This window comes from Apostichopus japonicus, chromosome 4 (genome assembly GCF_037975245.1).
Source record: "Apostichopus japonicus isolate 1M-3 chromosome 4, ASM3797524v1, whole genome shotgun sequence".
Classification (NCBI taxonomy): Eukaryota; Metazoa; Echinodermata; class Holothuroidea; order Aspidochirotida; family Stichopodidae; genus Apostichopus; species Apostichopus japonicus.
The window spans coordinates 3,137,377-3,152,447 of NC_092564.1; the positions used below are offsets into that span (position 1 = coordinate 3,137,377).

At 37.6% G+C, this 15,071-nt stretch overlaps 1 long non-coding RNA gene across 1 annotated transcript; it reads right to left on the bottom strand.

Moving 5' to 3' along the window:
* Window positions 1-7,361: 7,361 nt before the first annotated feature.
* LOC139966149 (uncharacterized) lies at window positions 7,362-15,071 on the bottom strand. Its single transcript, XR_011792486.1, has 4 exons — window positions 14,903-15,071; window positions 10,887-11,014; window positions 9,608-9,680; window positions 7,362-8,801 (listed from the first exon to the last, which is right to left on the bottom strand). It is a non-coding gene; the product is annotated as an uncharacterized lncRNA (long non-coding RNA).

Genomic DNA, 15,071 nt, shown 5'->3' on the forward strand with positions numbered 1-15,071 from the left:
ATCTGGGAGGAATAGGAGGGAATAGCATGGGATGGGATGGGAACAAGGGCGGCGGAACCGGGGGGGCACAGGGGGCACGTGCCCCCCCACTTTTCCTCAGGTTAAAAATGTGCCCTTTTTCTACATAAAAATTGAGGTGTCTCAAGTTAGCAAGAGGCCAGGGAACCAGAATGAACACTCGGGAAGGGCCGTTTCCGGCCATCTGAGGGGTTTGTAAAACCACAAATTTTCTTGTACGCTCCGCGCCAACCGATGGTGGCGCTCCGCTCAGATAGTCCTGCATACAACTTTGCAAATCCTGGCTACGCCCCTGACTTTTAATGAATTTCAGAGGGTCAAACTCAAAGCTATTTCGAATGGGAAAAAATTTGTTAAGATATTAACAAGAAATAAACTCTAATTCGAAAGATATTTACATTAGCAACTAGCATGATTTCACCTCATTTTGTCTCAAAAGAAAACTTGTTCCTTGTATTCCAATTTACACATTGGTTATTGCAGTGCTAGTATGCATATTTTCCTTAAAGGGGGGGGGGGGTGGCGGGACGTTGATAGAGTGATGTGTATACGCAAATAAGTTAATGCAATAAGAGTTATAAAGGGTACTAAATATAACACTGCATCAGTCCAATCGAATTTCTGCAAAGTGCCCTTTGATGTCGGTGCCCCCCCAGATTGAAAGTGCTTCCGCCGCCCTTGGATGGGAAGGAGGGAAATTGGATGGGAGGGGAGAGCGGTTATGGTGTGTTTATAGGTATGAGGGGAGGTGATATCTAGTACTGTGGATAAGTTCCCCTCTCAGCCAGTAAATTAGAAAATAGTCACTGATCTAACCCTAAAAAAAAACTATAAGGAAAACTGTCAACCCAGTAAATTATTGTTAATATCTACATGTATGATACTCAAGGGCGTAGGAACCGGGGGGGGGGCTGGGGGGGGGGGGGCGCCATCCCCCCAGTGAAAAATATGGAGGGCGGAAGTATCATTCCGCCCCCCCCCCCGCTTCGCAAGTCAGAAAACCCCTTTTTCATTTCCAAATGAGAAAAAAAATCTCATTTGGAGCACCAAATTGCATCTAAGGCCTGGTGAAAATACAAAATTAAGTTTACAAAATGGAGTGGGTGTTGAAGTGTACTATATTGCACCAAATTGCATCTGAGGCTACCTGGAAATGCAAAAAATTCCAAAGGGGAGAGGGCATCCCCTCCCCTTAGACCCCTCCCCCAGGCCGGCCATCAGTCTTCAGCCCCCCCATTCGAAAGTACCTTCCTACGCCACTGATGATACTATTAGATGGCAGTTTAAGTTACGCATCCGGCATAAATGAGAACACACAATCAAACCCTGAAAGGTATTATGAACACTTGTTTAAATGCACATGCGCTTGCATGTCATTGTTATCGAGTGGATTTAACTGATGGCGATTCGTTTTCACAAGTTCGCGCTTGGTTCCATGCACAAGTTGTATATTAAGAACCCGGATTACGTTTTCCCTTACGTTTCTCGTTTAATATATATAAGAATCATTGCTTCACCCCATTAATCATGTACTGCATACTTTAACGGATAAAAATGGACCCTCGAAAGATAAAGTACTCTCACATAGTTATTGAAATAACTCCCTGTGATGAAAAATAGCAGAAATTAGGTAACACGGAAGTTTTCCAGACACGATTTCACTGTTTTTGCAAATCTTCATGTATTGATGGATAGGATTCTGACCTAACATGGTACATTACAATATGGTGCTGATCAAGAGCGACACGGTCACTGGAGCTCTCCTGTTTTTACTGTTATTTCATGTCGTCATATCATCTATATCGTCCACTTTCGTGCAATATTCCAGAGAGGAATTATTTTATTACACATGCAATATCACTTTTATATGTGTTTCATCGTTATGCGTTTTCAATTTCATGTCTGTTTTAGAGCTCTTGTGTTTGAACAATTTCCATTGTATTTTTATGCATGTGGCTGAATAAATCATCTATCTATCTATATCTATTATGTTGCAGGTTCCTTCAGATGTCTTTTTTTGTCGAAATCCCAGCTGGATCGATTAGTTTGCAATTTACCTACATTATCATCGTGAGTATTGATACCCTCTCCCTTTAATACATAAATTGGTAATGATAGTCGTTACCTTATCACATGACACTATTGTGCAGGGTACAATTTGCATACACCAGTATTACTGTGACTGGATTGGTTCGTTGTCATTTCTACCTCATCAAGTGACATTACCATAGAGTATACTATTCCATAACAGTCTCCTGTCAATGAAACGGTTATGTAGTAGTTGTTACACGATGCAGTGACATGCGCATGGGCGAGAGAGACAGGGGGAGGGGGAGGGGGAGGGGGAGCGCAAGGGTAAGAGAGATATATATATTTATATATATATATATATATATATATATATATATATAATATATATATATATATATATATATATATATATATATATATATATATATATATATATATATATATATATTCGAATTAATACGCGTGCATATATATTCGAATTAATCCTCATATGTATTCGAATCAACATACGTGTTTATATTCGATTAATTCGCGGATATAATTAAGCCTAATGATTGGCTAATAATACATACGCGTATATATTCGAATAAATATGCGGATATATAATGCGGTGTTTTTCCCACAAGACTTGCCATATTCGTAGCTATTCCTCCAATGCAGTTCTTACGGCTTACGCCCTCATTTTTTAATTATCGTGGGGCCCAAAAGAGGTCAGAAAGTCAAGTGGCTAATAACGTCTGGGAGGATGGTAAACAAAGCAGGAGTCAACTCTGTCTGAGGTTTTACTGCGAATTATGTTGACATTTATTGTGTATTAAAAAAACCAAGATAAACTTTCTGGTGGCACCGGTAGGTGTTGCACTATCTGACGTCACAGCTAGACGCTTTTACATAGAATAGTGTCTCAGTTGATATATTTCAAAGCAGACGCATGCTGCCAGTCAAAACAAATTGGAGGAGTCTTTTTGGTTTCGAGGACAATCGTAACCTATGCAGTTATGCTGGCGGAGAGTGTGTGCGTGCGTGGTGTGTGCTATTGTTTTGCTATCTGACCGAGGACTTGAACAAAAGAATTTAAGGTCCTCGGTTGTGATTTCTAAAGAATCACCACGTCCTCGGAAGAATTCTATTGTATGGGGTATTGTTAAGGTTAGGGTACGTGGATTTGAACAATGGAAAATACGCTGGGGTCCTCGGTCTGAATGTAATTCAAACATGTGTGTAAGTGTGTGTGTGTGTGTGACGCCTCGCTTGTAAACACGATATCTCAAGAAGGGAAGCTTTGACCAATATCATGCTTATTGAATATGAGTGACACATTGAGTAGAAGAACCATATTGTTTTATTGGAAGGTCAAAGGTCATTTGAGGTCACAAGGGGCCAAATAGTGAAACCCTTGTTAACACGATATCTCAGGAAGGGAGGTTTTGGACCAAGCTGATATTTCGGGAGTAGAAGAACCACATTGAGTAAAATAACCTTATTGTGTTGTGGGGAGTTCAAATGTCATTAGGGGTCACCAGGTGCCAAATAGTGAAAACCTTGTAAACACGATATCTCACGAAGGGTGACTTGGACCAATCTCATATTTAGTATGTAGTTGTGACACGTTCAGTTCAAGAAGCATATTGCTTTTTGTGGAGGTCAAAGGTCACTTAGAGTCACCAGAGGCCAAATTGTGGAAACGTTGTTTCATATCTACCGTATCTCCCACCGACCAGCCTAGTAAAAAACACGTGCGTTACGCCTCATAAGAATTGGAGGCTGTTGGCAATTGGAAATTACCTTATGGGCGTCCGTTGAAACAAATAAAATTTCGCAAAAGAAGTCTCTAGGCTTTAGTACGTCGATAAAGTTGCCTACTTTCGCTAATACATTGCATGCAAAACGGTGTACTCAGTTGTACATACTGCAGTGCTATAGGAAGTTTCCGTCGAATTTTGCAATTGTATTGTTCACTGCCAAATACAAATTTCAGGTTTGGATGTAGTTTTCGTGGGGGAAATGACGAAACTTAACTGTTACCTAGTTAGATTTTTGACATTGACCCAAGTCAGAGCGAATTATTTGTGTAAAACGGTAAACGGACAGTGAGTTCACGAGCTGTGTCTGGATTAGCTTGACCTTGAAAGTAATGCCTAGCTGCCTATTTATGATTCTGCGACATGTTTTCCTTTTTTCAACACTTACTTTTGGTGGAATAAAAGTTTAAATGTCATACTGCACAGAAACATAAATTTCCAATGTGCAATTACGTAGCACTATACTTCTTCCTAAGTGCACTGGCGAGTATAATTTGGCCAGTAGAGTTTTAGTCACTGTCGCCAAATCGAATGCTTTTAAAAATACTTGTAGAGGCCTGAAAACCTTGAAAACATGATTTCCCATGGCAGAAATCAAGGATACTTTTCATACATGGTATATGGATTTGCCATATTGAGTACAAGAATCCTGTTGACTCTGAAAACTCTGAAAATCCTTTTACATGATATCTTATGATGGGAATTGTGGATACCTCTCATACTTGGTGCATGTGTGGATGCATAACATTGAGTGCAAGACCCCTGTTTTTGGTGGAGGTGTGTATTACCACGTACAGTAGACTGACCTGTGTTTATCATGCCATAATGTAATTGTATCAAAATAGTGGTTCGGGCTATTTTTATTGTACAGCTAGTTCTGGTTACTAACAAGCAAAATCATATTGCAATGAAGTCATCTAAACCTCAATGCACTTTGCATTCTGTTTTTATTTTTCTTCTTGTTTCTTGCTTGATGTTGGAAAACATGATTGGTCAAGAATGAGTCATTTGTAGTAATGCGACAATGTGAAGTGAGTGTAAGGACCCATTATACAGTAAATTGTGCATGTGCTTACGTAAAACATCACCAGTGATATTCCAGTTGTGTAGATCAAATGACAGTTGAGGTCCAAGTCTGAAGTCTTAACAGTCAAATGATAACTTGAAACAGTCGAAACTTCAACATTATTCTTCCAACTTCAGGCGCGGATCCAGGGGGGGGTCCAGGGGGTCCGGACCCCCCTGCTCTTGGCCAAAAAAAAAAGAGAAAAAAAAAGAGAGAAAAAAAGAGAGAGAGAAAAAATAATTAAATTAAACGCCAATTTTAAACATGTAGGACGTCAGAAGGCGGTTATCCTTACAAGTCAGCCAGGTGTATCTTTTCCGTCAAATGAACTTTAGTGTGCACGCGTGCGACACGTGCAAAAAATGCCTAAAAATCTCAATTTTCAGACCGAAAAGTTTCAGAATTGAGGTGGTGTTCGAATTGTTTTGGGCGGTGAGGTGGCAGAGCGGTAGGCTGCATAGGATGCGCCGACGAATTCTTCATGAGAGATCGTTTTCTGCGGTGAGAAGGCATAAAACTGTTCTCCGATCAACAATGGGCAAGGAACGTCTCACAGCTCTTGTTCTCGTGAACACGTATTATAACACTCCTATCGACACTGACGAAGTGTTCCGAAAGTTCATTGAGAAACATCCACGGCGTTTGTTCTCTCCAATCTACCATGAATAGATCATCAATAAAACTAGCTAACTCGTACTGATGCAGATACATTTCGAGTGAGTTTTTGTAGGTGCTTTGAATGGCTAAATTGAAGGGGGTTCCCTGTTGTACTTAAATATCCAAGAATTTCACAATGGATAGAGGGAAACCCACTCCCCTTAGACCCTAGGATCACTGGAGGCCAAACCCCTCACCCTTCCAGAATCCTGGATCCGGCCCTGCATCAAACAGTGGTGACGGAACGGGCGGGGGATTGGTGGCTAAAGGCATTATGATTTTTGTATCATCTCAACTCATCTGATATGTATTACCATATTTCATAGATTGTTTTTTTCTCATCAATTGAGAAATTGCAGACATGAGATCCATATTCTCAGGCTAGGTTCATGCAGCTTAGAATACTCGGGAAGTGCCGTTTCTGGCCATCGGGGGGGGGGGGGAGGGGTTTGTAAAGCCAAAAATTTTCTGGTACGCTCCGCGCCAACCGATGGTGGCGCTCCGCTTAGATAGTCTTTCGATCAGGCGCGGATGGACCAGTCAGACCCCCCCCTGTCAAAAATCCTGCATCAGTCCCTGAACTTGTCGACTGTTTATCTGAAAATTCGATTATTTCATCTAAATGATTGTCACTATTCTTGCAAAATAGCGACCCGTTATTCTTTTCATCGCAAGAAGGAAGGGGGGCTTAACATATGAATGAAAAACCCTTAATTGTCGCCGCCGCTTCCACCCCCCCCCCCCCACCGTCCCGCTACTGTGAATTATTAAGAAATGCTGTCGGTACTGGCGGTTAAAAAAATTGGCTAAACATGACAAGAAATGTCAAATAAGTACGATTAGGGGTTTATAGAGCTACCGTTGTATAAAACGAGGGCCTAATATAGAACCAGAATAGGATTTCGACGCCATTATGCAAAGTTGATCAGTTTCATAAACTTACAAGCACCTCAGTGCTATTATCCTTTGGTGACTATTCCATCATCAAAAGTAAACAACCGTAAACCTTTTGTAAATTTTAATAAACATATTAAAAGAACAGTCCAGGTCAAAATGTCTCCTTGATATGTAAAAGAGGAACATAATCTAATCATTCTCGGGAAATTTGCATTTAATTCCTGTGAACCGTTTGTGAGATATTGACAGTTGAAGTTGCCACCTTTCATACCAAAAGTGAACTTAGAGCAAACAGGTGTGACGTCATGGTTGCACATTGATAAATAATGTTTTGTGTTTCTTTAAAATTTACGTCTAACGTTATACTCCACAATTGGATGCGTCCATAATGTGAATGTACCACGGGTAATGGTATTTTATAATCTTCACATCCCATTTAGACAAACTATAACCCTATCCAATCAAAGGTCAAATCAGACTGAAAAATGAAGAAAGAGCAAAACATTATTTTGTCAGTGTGCAACTATGACATCACACCCGTTTGCTTCAAGTTCACTTTTGGTAGAATATCAGATAATTCTTTTTATTAGAATAAAAATAAAAACATGGACGAATGTATGCTGAAGAATTGAACGCTGAACATTTATTCAAACGTGTTCATTTCTTCAGTTGCACTGGCCATTTTTAAGCCTATAGCAAAATTTGACACCTTGTCTAGACGGAATCGATCATGAAATTACACATGTGTATTATTAATGGGTATTAATTTAACTATATGGTTGTTAATCATCGGAGACGTAACCCTTTTCAAGAATTTGTAACCAGCAAATGTACATTAATTAATAATTAACAAATGACTCAGTTATAAAGAAAGGAAAAGAGAAAGTTGATATGCTTTCTACTTTGCTTTATTATGATTGATCATTTTGTTGGAAATTAAATTGGACTTAGATCACGATAACGAGCTATAAAATTATCTATATTATATCAGAAGGTACCGAACGTGTATGATCACATCATTGAAAACAGACTATTGTGCATGTATGCTAGATAATTTAAATTTGTGTTTATCTGATCTTCACATGTGAAACTTAATGTTTTAACTTTATCTAATCATTCTGGGGATATTTGCATTCAATTCATATAAACCGTTTGTGAGATATTGACAGTTGAAGTAACCACCTTTCGTACCAAAATTGAACTTGGAGCAAACAGGTGTGACGTCATGGTTGCACATTGATAAATAATGTTTTGTGTTTCTTTAAAATTTACGTCTAATTTTATACTCCACAATTGGATGCGTCCATAATGTGAATGTACCACGGGTATTGGTATTTTATAATCTTCACATCCCATTTAGACAAACTAGTAACCCTATCCAATCAAAGGTCAAATCAGACTGAAAAATGAAGAAAAAGCAAAACATTATTTGTCAGTGTGCAACTATGACATCACACCCGTTTGCTTCAAGTTCACTTTTGGTAGAATATCAGATAATTCTTTTTATTAGAATAAAAATAAAAACATGGACGAATGTATGCTGAAGTATTGAACGCTGAACATTTATTCAAATGTGTTCATTTCATCAGTTGCACTGGCCATTCTTAAGCCTATAGAAAATTTGACACCTTGTCTAGACGGAATCGATCATGAAATTACACATGTGTATTATTTAATGGGTATTAATTTAACTATATGATTGTTAATCATCGGAGACGTAACCCTTTTCGAGAATTTTTATATATACGTATATATATTGCTCCAAAGAGCCAAGTGTCGGAAATATTATTGTTTTGGAAGTTTTCATTTTAGATGAAGCTAACTACAACTTCTAGCAGTCTTTATATAACTGAGCTGGAGAAACAGAATTACAACATCTTCTAGAGTTATATTACCAGTCTGCTGACTATCCTCATCTTAGCCATAAGGGACTTAAAGGAGCTTACTGAATAAAGTAACTATACGCCCAACTAACCTACACGCCTACATGATAGTTGATAACGTTGGAGAATACCTCTATCCTTTTGCATCCTTTATAAGTCAACATTCTTAATTTACTTGTTCCCTTAGTTGATTATTTTCGTATACAATATTATACACAGGGGATCCAATGAAATGAAAAAATGCGGTAAAAACTACAAGATTGCTTTCCTTGAGGGAAACACAACTTTAAAGTGAAATGAACAAGGGAAGGTGACGTCAGATATCTGCATACTGTCTTCAGCAATAAGTTTGGAACCTTCATTCTGGGTACATATATGTCGGTGCTTTGCAGCTATGTCAGATACGCTGTGGAGTTGCGTCGATGTAAGTCCCTAATTACAGATGCACTGGTAGAAAAGAAAAAAAAAGAAATTGATCAAGATTTTCATTTTTAGACTGTTTTGGATTTTTATAGACTTATTTACATTTTTTATGTATGAAAAGATCGACGATCACGTGATCTAAATATGACATGTGTTATAAAATGCTATTTTACAACAACAAACAATAAATGATCATCGCACGGGCATTGATAGTTAGAGAAGAGGTAAAATCCTAATACAATAGCACAACTTCACTCCTGGTTGCAACTTTTAGTAAAACACAGCCAGTTGTTTTACAAATGTTACAGCCAGTTCTCTCAATGGAACATTGTAACTGTCGGAACGTACGTGAAATCTACTATCAAACTAGAGAGAGTTAATTGCATTTTAACTTTGTAAACTGATCTCCCCTTTCTTTCCCTCTCACACACCAACTCTCCTTACCCACCCCACCCTCCCGCAAGAAAACAAAAAACGTGTTATTAAGTGTACTTGAACAAACTGTTCGTTTTTGCTTTGTCTTTTATACAATGGCCTTTGTTTGGTTAGTTGCTTGTGTTTGGCCGATAACTCTGTTTCAAAGACATTCGTAACGTTTAATACATTGAAGTAAAAACTTTAAGAAATGTAAGCATCCCCCCCCCCATTGTATCCTCTATTTTTACTATACTTAGGTTCTACACAATAGTTCTTCTTGTATGTGCGTGTGTGCATGTGTGTGTGAGTATTAATGTGCTTTAACAGAATTTCTTCTTAAAAAAATATGATACAATTTTCGTGATATGCTGAAATTAAGGAATGGATTCATAAAACCGATATATAACACTCACCAAACAAAGCCATACAAGAAGCCACGGGAAGAAAAATATTGATATGATGCAGTGAAGGCAATGGTTAACCTCCCTGTAGAAAAAAAAAAGAGTAAAAATTAAATTTGAATCGTGTTTAGTGTAGAGACTTAGAAAAGGATTATTTATCTAACTCATGAATAGCATAAACTATGAATTACTATATATCAGAGGGACAAATCAAAGCTTATATTTGTAATTCTACATTTGTGAACGAAAATTCGCTAAATTATTTCTCTAAACTTAAATTTATATGAAGTTCATAAACTTATAAAGACAATAGACCTGGTTTCAAAAAAACTATACAACATTACCACACATATTTCTTTGTTTTACCGGTTGGTCATATTACTATATATGTCTTTCATATCATCCCCACCTCATATCACTTACCACTTGTTTTTAAGCCAATATTGACATATGAAGAAAATATAATAAAAACCAGTCAATCAGTGACTCACTTTATAACGTCCTCAAACGTTTTTTTTTTTTTTTTTTTTGTTCTTGTTCTTCTTTTTTTTTGGTTTATACTCTGACGCGCTCAATTTTTATCCCCAGCCATCGATTAAGTAGATAATTAAATATCTCATTGTTAGGTAAATGCTTTGGAGTGCAAGTAAATGCGTCTTGAAGTTTGAGCAGGAATGATGGATTATCTGACTTTATATAGAACACTGGGGCAATAAACCCCTGTAAAACCCTTGTAAACCCCCTGTAAAACGGCCTGCGTGTTCTGTCATGTAAATATTCACACATTGTTTATTGCATATCCGTCGATCAAAACAAACAGAGCCTGCGAGGGTGCAACCGTCCTTGTCGACTCCTTATTAGCTTTGGAACGCCAAAAGAGTAAAAAAAAAAAAATACAATATGCTATTTGTCATCAGTTCTTTCTATTAGTATACGTCATGTAACGTAGTGCATCATTAAATATGTTACCGTTTGGCGTTCCATGACTTTACTGTTCGCTCTTTAGCGATTTCTTACCTATACTGCAGAAAATGATCGTCTTTGACTTTCTACGTCTTTCTTTATTTTCATGGAAAAGTGGTTTCCATACAAACAAGAGAACAAATTATTTGGTTAGCAAGGATTTTCACAGTTAGCTCCAGTTAGCAATTTCGAAACCACTGAACATTGGTCGGACTCCGGCCACAACCCCACCACCCCCCCCCCCCCAAATCTCAAACATGTGTCGGGGTCCCTTAAAGCACGAATAGAGAAGGCAAACGTTATTATCAATTGGGATGTGAAAACGCACTTCTTTTGAACTTGGTTAACGATGACGGTATCAGCGTTATTGTTGGCATTATACACGGTGCCCTGGTGCTGCTGGGATCGCTGGGCGCCGTGCAGTTCAGGAGCTTGTGATGTGTTTCTTGACTGCTCCTATAATAACAAAAGTAAAAACAAAAACAATAGCATTATTGACTACTATGAACAGAATCGCGACCAGAATGCATTCCACTTGGCTCGACTGTGACAGTCAGTGACGTTCGCAAAGGGAAGCCGGGTGACGAAAACACCGCCACTCCCCCCCCCTCCACCCTCACATCCTCAGTCAGGCAGTCGGGAGGAACGTGCAGTTGTTTTTTTATCCAAAATTAAACAGTACCTATAGCACAACCTTGCGTTTTAAGACCTAATTAAAGACATTCCGTGCTCGGAAGTAGTAGGACTCAGATATTTAGTTATAAGCTTGCGATGTTAAACCATCAAGCTCTTTTTGTTTTATTCTTGTCGTTCAGTTTTTGTAATGCTTAGCGCATATGTTTTAAAACCATAGTACTTTCTTTCGTTTAGTCAAGCTCATTGGTTGATCATTTTCAAAGGAATATTAATCGAATAGCTGCGGTGCAATTATTATTGATATATATATATATACCCCAGACTGCATGTCTCTCGGCCTCCATGCATGTGCACAAAGGCCCGCCGAAGAAATCTGACAATGCTGTTTTTTCTTTTTGAATATCTTACTAGTTCAGTTTTCAGAGGTGTTTTATGACATATATGTGTTGAAAGGTCACATGAAACAGTTGAATGCAAACATGGTATAACAAATGAAAGCAAGAGTTAATCCCACAGAAATGTTCAAGGAATATCTATCTCTACTTTTCCTTTAAAATATCTCAGTATATGCAGACGACACCGTCATAGTAACGGATGGCTCTGAAAGTTCGATTCAGAAGATTTTCAATGTATTGAAAAGGTTTTCTCAGGTGTCAGGGCTGAAGGTGAACTTAGATAAGTCATATTTGTTCCCGCTATATGACGCCCTTGCATCCACTTATCCATTCATCCATCTTCTAACTTTAACTGTAGTATCTGCAGTAACTCTATTAAACATCTTGGTATTGTATTCACACATCACGAAGATGATTTTAATTTTGTCTTAATTAATTAGGCTCCAAAACTCTCGAGAATAAAGGGTCTCCTTCATAGTTGGTCGTCACGTGATGTAACTCCTATATGCAAAATTTGAATAATAAAGACGTTTGCAATCTCTCAACTTGTATACCTGCTTGCTGTCTTACCAATATTTACCGTATAACTGCAGAATGAGGGGTTCAGGAGTGACGTATTGGAATTATGTAAGTAAGGGAACTAAAAATTATACAAATTATTAAATAATTATCCCTACATTAATGAGTTATGTGTACTGCACACCCTTTGTATATAACAATGACATGTATGTCAATGAAAATGATAAGAATACATAAATGCATAAGATACATTCAATCCTAATTGTTTTTCATCTTTTGTCTTCCCGACCATAATAAATGAGCAAAAATCCAGACTTGGATTGAAAGATGATATCATTGAAATAATATTGCTACATGACGATAATATTGTATTATCCCTCGTAGTGGGAGGATGAGACCTCCGAAGGCTCATACTAATCGTTACCCCTCATCTTTCATGGGACAAGCTGTTAGAATTTTTAATGCATCTTTTAATCGTTAATCTCTTGCCTTTGCCTTTGTCTTTCCTTCTTTCATTGGGTTCTTATCATATTTACCGTTTGTGATTTGTTTATACTCTTTATTCCTTGCCTTTCTGTGAGCTTCGGCGCATCTGTTCCCGTTCCTTGTTATTAGCGTTTCTTATGCTTTTATTGTCCTACTGTTTGTTCTCTTATTGTTGTATAGTATCGTTTTTATATCTTACTGTTTTATCTGCAAGCATGTAATTTCCCTATCGGATGCAATAAAGTTGATCTATCTATCTATCTATTAACAACATAATACAGCCTGAGCGTTCCATGCCATTTCTAAATAGATTATGGAAAGACACTGTTCTCCAATTGTCGTACTAGTGGAGGGGTGGTGATAGATTAAATCCTCCCTCTTTACCTTTGGTGATACGATGTTTATGTTGCCAACATATAGGCTTCTGAAAAATGAATGCCACGTGTCCCATACTGCCCCTAGAAATATATGCACCTACACCACTGCCACATATTGAATCCGCCACCCCTGTATCTGCGTGCCATTTAGTATATACTTCCTTATTGATGGTCTAACATATATAGTCAGATACACATTCGTCTTTTCAACATTACATGAAAAGTTATTGGGACGACTTTGTGTTTTCATCGCATTTCATTTATTTGTTTCTCCTAATCATACATATATACATATACAGAGATGTACCCACGCTGGGCGGCACTGGGCGGCCCCGCCCAGCACTAAAAATTACCGCCAACCACTGTCTTAAAAATCGGGAATCCCGCCCAGCACTATTTTCATCTAACATCCCGACATTCCTAACAATATATTCAACATAATTTGGGCCTAGCCTATGCCAAAATCATACAGACTAATAATGCATCAGTTATACGCTTGCGAGAAACATAACTTACGGCTCTCAATCGGTCCATTGTAAAATCTCTTTGAAACAAAGTAATAACTTTTACCAGGTACGTATATTTCACTAAAAAAATGTAAATTGTTAGCAAAACTAGTACTTGTGTATGTGCTTACAAAGCTTCACTAGTGCCAGTATTTGGCATCTAAGCACCTTCAAAAATCGAAAAATATCTCAAAGGGGAGAGGGACACCCCTCTCCCTTAGACCCCTCTCCCAGGACGGCGATCAGTGTACCCGGCACTCAGGAAATCCTGGGCACGTCCCTGCATATATACCCTTAGTGGCTCTCAATTCAGTGTACTAAGTTATTTGTTTATTTTGAGAATTTCTTACAATCTACAAAATGAATTGGTCACTTAGTTGCCTAACGTTAATACTCTACGTAAAATAGCAGAGTAGGTTGCCGCTTTTGGGTGAACTGTTGAGCATCAAATTTCTGGAAGCGACAAGTCGGAATTAGCATCTATGTGATCAATTTATGTGTCCTATATACCGAAAACCCCATTCCATAACACAATCATACTGGATTGATCAAACAATCATCGTCCATAGCCTAGTGGTTAGGGTGTCCGCATATAAAACGGAAAGCCCGGAATCGAAGCCAAGTGGAGACTGGAAGTTTTTTCACTGTTCTGGATTTTCCTACTCACTACAATTTCAATTTTATATATGTATATATACAATTTTTCCTGTTGTTAATATGTTTTGCTACTTACTTAACTTCTCTGTTTTTAATTGTGAAGAAACAAATAAATGAAATGATTATGATACATCAATATATATATATATATATATATATATATATATATATATATATATATATATATATGTGTGTGTGTGTGTTTGTAGGCCTATTTATATAAATATACATATATATATATATATATATATATATATATATATATATATATATATATATATATATATAATATATAGATTCATAAAATGTTTGAATTAAGACTGGTGCATTGGCAAAGCCATTCAACATACAACCTTTTTCATTGCCTTGACATGTGTTCATTGTATAAAGCTGTAACTTTGGTTGTGCAACCCCACCCCCCCCCCCCCAACCCCTTATATTTCAGTGCATTGTGAAAGGAAGAACTCACCAAAGAGACGAAAAACAAAGAAACACAGAAGTAAGATAGTTCAAGTAAATCTGTAACCTCATAACCGTATTTTAACTCAATTAGAACAAAACGATAACGCATATCAGATTTGTAAAGGAATTTGGAATTCCCCTTGGTATAAATAAATGTAGGTAAACCGCCATGATACCACTAAGAGTACTCTATAATTAAGTTTTTCTCTCATTTGTTTGTATTTATTAAACAAAAGCCGTAGTACGACAATTTCAAAAGCAATTAAAGCACTAATTAGGACAATGTTAAGAGATTGATATACTTACCATCTTTTGTTTAATGCGTCGAAAAGGTTCGGTGTTTTGTCCAGTATCAACCGTGTCACATGAAGTCCTCTCAGTTTATATGGTATACGTCAGTATATTTATCAAACACGGTATTCAATGGTTTATAATTGCTACATAATATGCACGCAATGTACGCTACTGAGTGTCA